Source organism: Nicotiana tabacum, chromosome 6 (assembly GCF_000715075.1).
Source record: "Nicotiana tabacum cultivar K326 chromosome 6, ASM71507v2, whole genome shotgun sequence".
Lineage (NCBI taxonomy): Eukaryota > Viridiplantae > Streptophyta > Magnoliopsida > Solanales > Solanaceae > Nicotiana > Nicotiana tabacum.
Genome location: NC_134085.1, coordinates 187,602,462 through 187,609,624, shown reverse-complemented (window position 1 = coordinate 187,609,624; position 7,163 = coordinate 187,602,462).

Here is a 7,163-nt window from a genome sequence, read left to right as displayed (position 1 = left end):
AGGCAGTCATACGCCTACAGTTCTTCCTCGAAAATATTGAGTACAATGCAAGGGGAAAACTACGGGAGCTACGCCAGACCAAATCAGTGCGGGGTTTGTGAGTACGTGATTTTGCCCTATGTGAATTACTCTTATAAATTCAAGAAAAATAAATTTTTCCCATTATTTGCAAATTCGTAGATTTTTATTAATTGTTTGCATTTTCTTGCATGTTTAAGTTTTATTTAAATCATGAAAAATACAAAAAATATCATGCATGGCATTTAGGATTTATTTTTAATCGGTAGTTACTTGTTTTATAAAAATTTAAAATCACAAAAAATGCTTCATTTTTACACCTTTTCCTTTTATTGATTTATTCTCTTTTAATTTAGGATTAAGTAGCTTTTATAATTTTTATAATTAGTTTAGTTTCATATTTTTAGATAATCTAGGATTTTTAATTTAAAAAAAAAGAAAAAAAGAAGGAAATAAGGAGTTTATTTAATTGGGTTTAAATTCGGAACTTGGGCCATTTTAAAGCCAAAATCAGCCCAAATAAATAGCACCAAAATCTGTCCAACCCAAGCCCAATCTCCCTACCCAAATATACATTGCTCTTTACCCTACCCCCTACATATTAAAAGACAATTTAGAAACCAAAAAAGGGGATCCATAGACCCTTCCTCAAAAAGAGAGCAACGGCATATTCCTTTTCGTAGAGAAGAAAATTAAATGAAAAAGGGAACGCGGGACCTCACCCTTTCAAAAATGCTTTTCTGTAATGCACACACATAGGCAGAAAGAAGGAGAAAAGGACATCATTTCAAAAAGTATAAAAAACGACACAAGGGAAGTGAGAAAAAATAGAAAAATAAAACAAAATCCTCCCCAATTTCGTTACTTGTTTGCTTCAAATTAGAGCCAATCAATGATGCTACTTATTTTGATCTTCAACAAGCGAAGCTACAGTCCAAATTAAGCCAAGTTGATGGAGTTTCGAGGTTCCGGCGAGGTCACCTTTAGATCCGGTCATTGTTCAGTTTGTTCAAGCCAAAATTCCGATTCTGAGTTTGCATCATTAATACAAAGGAAATCACTGATTCAACTGTTGTTATCTACTGAAATTTTGGGTTGAGCTTCATTCAATTTGGTCTCGACTTTTAATCATTTCTATTCAAGTTTTCTGGTTCAACCAGTTTCAGATCTGGGTTTGGTTTGGTTTAGCTGATTTTTCTTGCAAATGAGGTACACACATGGCGATCTCTGTATTCCTGCTTGTTTTTACATGAATAATTGATTGAAACTACCTATAAATTTGGTGTGTGAACCCTGTTAAATTCCCTTACTGGATTTATGAGTTTAGTAATGTTTCCTGATGCTACGTTTGGTCTCATTTGAGACAATTTAATTAATTTCAGCTATGCAAATTCTCTGTGCATCATGAAACCAATTTATGGATTGTTGCTTGCTAATTGTATGCATAACTGAAGTTAAAAATGCCCTTTACCGGTTTGGATACTTTCTCTAGTTTAATTTAGCATAGAAAAGGGTTGTAATTAAAAGAGATGTTTTATTCCAATTTAGTTCGTTTCTTTCTGCCATAATTCCGATTCTGGATAACGTGTATTCGAAGCTTTGGTTTAATTTTTGTTTATCTTTGTTCCTTTGTGTTGATGGATGAAAATCATGTGATAAATTCAGTTTGTGAATCATTTGGACCTTCGTTCTCATAGGTGTTGGGTCACAAGTTTTAGCCCAATAAGACTTACACGGACTTGAGAATCGAAAGCCAGTTTTCTAATTAGCTGATATTTCGATTGGGTTGAAGCAACAGTTTGAGTAGGTTGATCTCCTTAATAACTAAATTAAGTCATATCTCTCCCATTTATTTGCATTGGGTTGAGTTTAAAAGGATTTGAAATACTAAATAGAGGATGTTTTAAGATACTTGTTGTTTCTTAAATAAAGAAAAATAGTTTTACGTAGTGGTACAGAGATACCAACTTCTCCCAAGAAAAATCGAATGTGTAATGGTTGGTCTAACTGGGTGTGAGTTTGGGCTGGTAGTTGATGAATGTTGACCTGACATATATGGCTCCGTTGCTCTCAACTTCAACACGTGATCTCAGATTTAAAAAGACATAGATATGAACATCCGTAATTCGCTTTAGTTGAAGACAATCTTTTGGAATAATTTGAGGCGTGCCACGCCAAATGAAATCCCTAAGCCCATGGCCCTCACTTAATTAATTTTTATCCTTAAAAAATCGGGGCGCGCCATTTAGTTGAATTTTCCATGGCCCTCGCAAAGTTGAAAGTGTGTAGTTGCTTTAGGCGCGCTATTTTAAAAATTACCTTTCTAAATTCGGGTGTGCATTTATGTGACCCAAATCCAAGTCTCAACAATGTTAGATGAAATATGTCGTAGACCGCTGGTGCATTTATGTGACGTGGTTCAAGATGTATTTTAGATGACGTTGAATCTTTCCTAATAAAAAAAATAATTCAATAAAAGCGGCTCAAAAGTTCAAAATTGCACCATAGGTTAAAACATGTACTAAAATCAGATAATAGGCCAATTATAATAGTTGAGCGACCGTGCTAGAATCACAGAAATCGGGAATGCCTAACACCTTCTCCCGGGTTAACAGAATTCCTTACCTAGATTTCTGTGTTCGCGGACTGTAATACAGAGTCAATCTTTTCCTCAATTTGGGATTTGAATCGGTGACTTGGGACACCATAAAATTATCCCAAGTGGCGACTCTGAATTTTTAATAAAATGATCCCGTTTCGATTGTCACTTTAAATTGGAAAAAACTCCCTTATATACCCCTTTACGGGGGTGTAGGAAAAAGGAGGTGTGACAGCTCTGGCGACTCTGCTGGGGACAAGAACCCAGAATCTCTGGTTCGGGGTTCAAGAATTCGAGCTTAGAATAATTGTTATATTTGGCTTTTATTTATTATCTGGCTTTATTATATGTTTGGGCCTAATGTGCTAAATGTTATTTTTTACCGCTTTGATACTATTTGAATTGTATATAAACTACTACGAAACCCTTCTCTTCTCATCTTTGAGGATGTGCACGCTGGCGTGACTCCTTTTCTATTAGTGTCATACCTTAAGTTAGGAAGAGGTTTGGACAAGTTGCAAAGCCGGATGGCCTTTTGGTTCCCGGTACGTACCCCCTCTCGGCTCGAGTTGTCCGCTCGGGTACACAAGTCTAGAACAACATACCGAGGTTTTGAACTTAGAATAACTCAGCCTCATGCCGAATCCCTAGTAGGAACGCTTATTTGCATCACGTGCATTTGACTTTGGGGACTCAACACAGGGGTTGGGTCCGTCTAGGACATGTATACCCAAAATAACAGACCATCTTGATGCATCCTATGTGCTACATGTAGTATTTCTTCAAGGGTAAAAGGGTCATTTGGCGGACCAATGGTAGTTGATGGCAAATGGAAAAAAAGAGGGTGAAGTGTGAAAATAAGGCAAGTAGGGCCCAGTTATGTTTTTTTCACATTTTTTTTAAAAGAAAAGGAAAAAAACATGAAAAATTCAAAAGATTTTGCACTTTTCATCATTTTTCGAAAATCAAAAATAAAAAAAAAAGAGGAAAAGGAAATCCAAAAAGAGTTTATATGTTTCATCATTTTTCATAGCAAAATATGTTTTCTCTAAATTAGTTGTTTTTTTTTTAATTCTTGCCCGTATCCAATTTGCCCGAACTATGCATACCTGATTCTCGTCTTTCGGGGCGTGATACGTAGGCAACCCACATAGGGTCCGGTCTTCCTAGTAAATCTTAGGTTCTTGGCTTTGCGGGGTCATAGCCAAATTTTGCACTTCTAGCCACCTTTTTGGCCAAATAAGCCATTTTGCAAAAATAGCCTCAATTATGTCTTGCATGTGTCCAATAGGGAGTGTTATTGTCTCACCTAGTGTTGGTTTGAGTTTTTTTCATACAGTTGTGGATCTACTTACTGGGGTTTGAGCATGACAGACACCCCGTGACCATCCAGTCAGGATCGCTCATTCAGGAGTTGCTTAAGGAGATTTGTTTTAAGTTTTTATGTTTTGAGTATGTTCTTCATTTTATATCGTCTTTTACTTTTTAGTTTTGTACAGTAACGTCGAGCTTTTTATTATTGTACTTTCTACTTTATATTTGAAAAAGTGTGTTGTAACTCAAAAATCCAAAAAAAAAAAGGTTTTCGCGTTTTATATTTCTGTTAGAAGTTTTCTTTAGAATACTAATTCTTTTGAGGTGGTTTTTCCTTTAGAAAATTAATATCTAGAACTCAAAAAAAAATTGCTTTTATACTTCCTTTAGGATACTAGGACTAAAAACTCAAAAAGTGGGATTTTTCTCTTTTTATATCTCTGTACAAGTTTTCTTTAAGATATTAATTCCAAAAGCCTAAAAGATTTTCCTTTGAGGTTCTTATTGCAGAAATTAATAAAACAAAAAAATATATTCTTTCTATTTTTCACTAGAATTTTAGGATATTGTACATAGGGAAAAAAATATACTTTATCCTTTGTTTATCTCTAAAATTTCATCTTTAGGTAATCAAAAATTGAAATCCAAAAATATTTTTTTTATCTTGTTCATTTCTCGTTTCGCAATCTTTCTTCAGGATATCAAGTGAAAATTCAAAATAGTTTTCTTTGGTTTATTCTTTAGATTTCCTTCCTAAAAAAAGTATATTTTTCTCTTCTAGAATTTTTTCCTTAACAATTTCCCATAGAGTATTTGTTTCAAAAAAAAATACATGCTCGTTAGGCTTGAGTTTAGAATAGGTTATAGAACATTCAGTCTAGAAAAATCAAAAAAAAAAAAAGATTTGTTTATTTTGTTTCTCTTTTCTCATCAGAGTAGTCATTAAGGTAAAAAGAAAAAGAAAAGAGAACGTTAGTTTGTTTACTTTATTCTCGATCTTCTCGAACTACGCAAAGATCTGATTCATGCGACGTCATGATACGTAGGCAACCTACATAGGGTTCGATCGAATTATTTTTTATTATTATTAAAAGAAAAAGAAAAGAAAAAAAAGGAAAAAGGAAAAAAAACAAAAAAAGAAGATAAAAGATGGTGAAATTACGAGATGTGAGAAATGAGAAGGAAGAAAAAGAGCAATAATCAGAAAGAAAAAAGGGGAAAGAAAATGAGCGAACTAAGAAGTGCGAGGAAAGAAAAGAAAAGAAAAGAGAAGATTCAAATGAACATATTGGGATGATGCCAAGTGACCTTATGACCCTCGAAAACATTCTAGAACCATTAATTGTTACTAGGTGCATTGCACGCAATGTGATATTTTTTCTGTTAAATGCCCTAACGCTAACGGAATGACCCCATTTTGTTCCTTTTGATATCTTCATAGCAGAAAGGTGGTTGGTTTGTGGTTTTCAAAGTAGTAACTCCTCTCCACAACATAAAGGCAAAAGGCCATGGCGGACAACAAAATTGGGTTAGTTGATACCGGTGCCCGAAAGCAGTTGGTTGAACAGGGCAATGGGTTGGTTGAAGAGGTAAGGATGTTAAGACAACATATGGCAGACATGTATCAGGCTTGGATGGCTGGGAAGACACCACCCCCGCCACCACCTAGCTTTCTAGATGTTACCCTTACCCAAACTCCGATCATAGTACCAAATGATCCTTCATACTCTCTAGATCCACCCGTTTATCACAGCTTTCCCAACCACCCTAGTAGCTTCATCACTCATCCTCCAATTACCTCTCCCCAAAACTGTCCTCCTGTCATATCTGTTATTCCCAATAATGAATACTCACTCAAAGCTCATGATGCCCAATATTACCCCTCAAAGGTTGCCCATAAGGTTCCTGACTCATACAAGAGGAGCCCTTGGGATGAGCTTCATGCTGAAAATGAAAAGGTTATAGGAAAAGAAGGGCGACATGAGATATCCGGGAAGCTGAAAAGCATATAACAGTCTTTAAAGAACATGCAAGGGATGGGAGACCAAGTTAGCATGTCTTACAAAGAGTTGTGTATGTTCCCTGACGTTCGCCTGCCCGTGGGGTTTAAAGTGCCAAAGTTTAACTTGTATGATGGGGGTGGAGATCCGGTAGCCCATCTGAGGGGTTATTGCAGTAAAATGAGAGGTGTTGGCGAGAAAGATGATTTGTTGATGGCGTATTTCAGTGAGAGCTTGACTGGGGCCGCTTTGGAATGGTATAATCGTCAAGATGTTGGCAAGTGGCATACATTGGGCGACATGGCTAAAGATTTTGTGGACACTTTCAGTACAATATAGACATTGTCCCAGACCGTTCCTCCCTATCTCAGATGGAAAAGAAACCCAAGGAAAGTTTTAGGGATTTTTGGCTTAGATGGAACGAACAAGTTGCTCGGGATAGTCCTCCCATTAATTGAACAGATGTTGTTGAGCCCCGTCGACAACAGGGTCCAATGGTCGTTCTTGTTAAATGCTTTCAGCCTCAATGTCGACCCCATGGATATCTTTGTAATCCTCCCCACTGCTACTTCTCTCCACATAACCCCCAAAATCGTACATCACTTCCCCGATACCCCGTCCACAATGCACCACCATATGCTCCACATCCACGAGGCTCGCGATAGCCCGCACCACTTCCACAAATGTCTTACCCCCTCAGGCATATCAACCACCTGCCCGCAAAAGGTTCCAACCTAGGCCAGAGTATAAAATGAAAAGACTACTGAAAAAAGAAAAGACTTTCACCCCTATTGGAGAATCATATGCTAGTTTGTTCCAGAGGCTGAGGCAATTGGACATGTTGAAGCCGATTCAGATAAAAATGCCAAACCCTCTTCCAAAAAAGTTTGATTTTTCTCAAAGGTGCGCATATTGCTCAGATGCCCCGGGGCATGACATAGAAAAGTGTTGGCATCTGAAAGGAGCAGTCCAGAAGCTTATTGATGCAGGTAACATTATCGTGCAAAATCCAAATGCAGCAGATACTAGCCAAAGTCCATTGCCTGTTTATAATGAGATGCATATGGAGGACATGATTTGTGTGGAAAAGGAATATGAGAACTATTCTGAGATCCTCGGAGGGCCACTTATCGCAAAGCTTTTCGCGCTATCACTCTTGGTTCCTGAAGTTGATCATAAGAACGAGCCGGCCAAAGGGACCCAAAAGCAATTTGCGAAGGACAATGAGATGA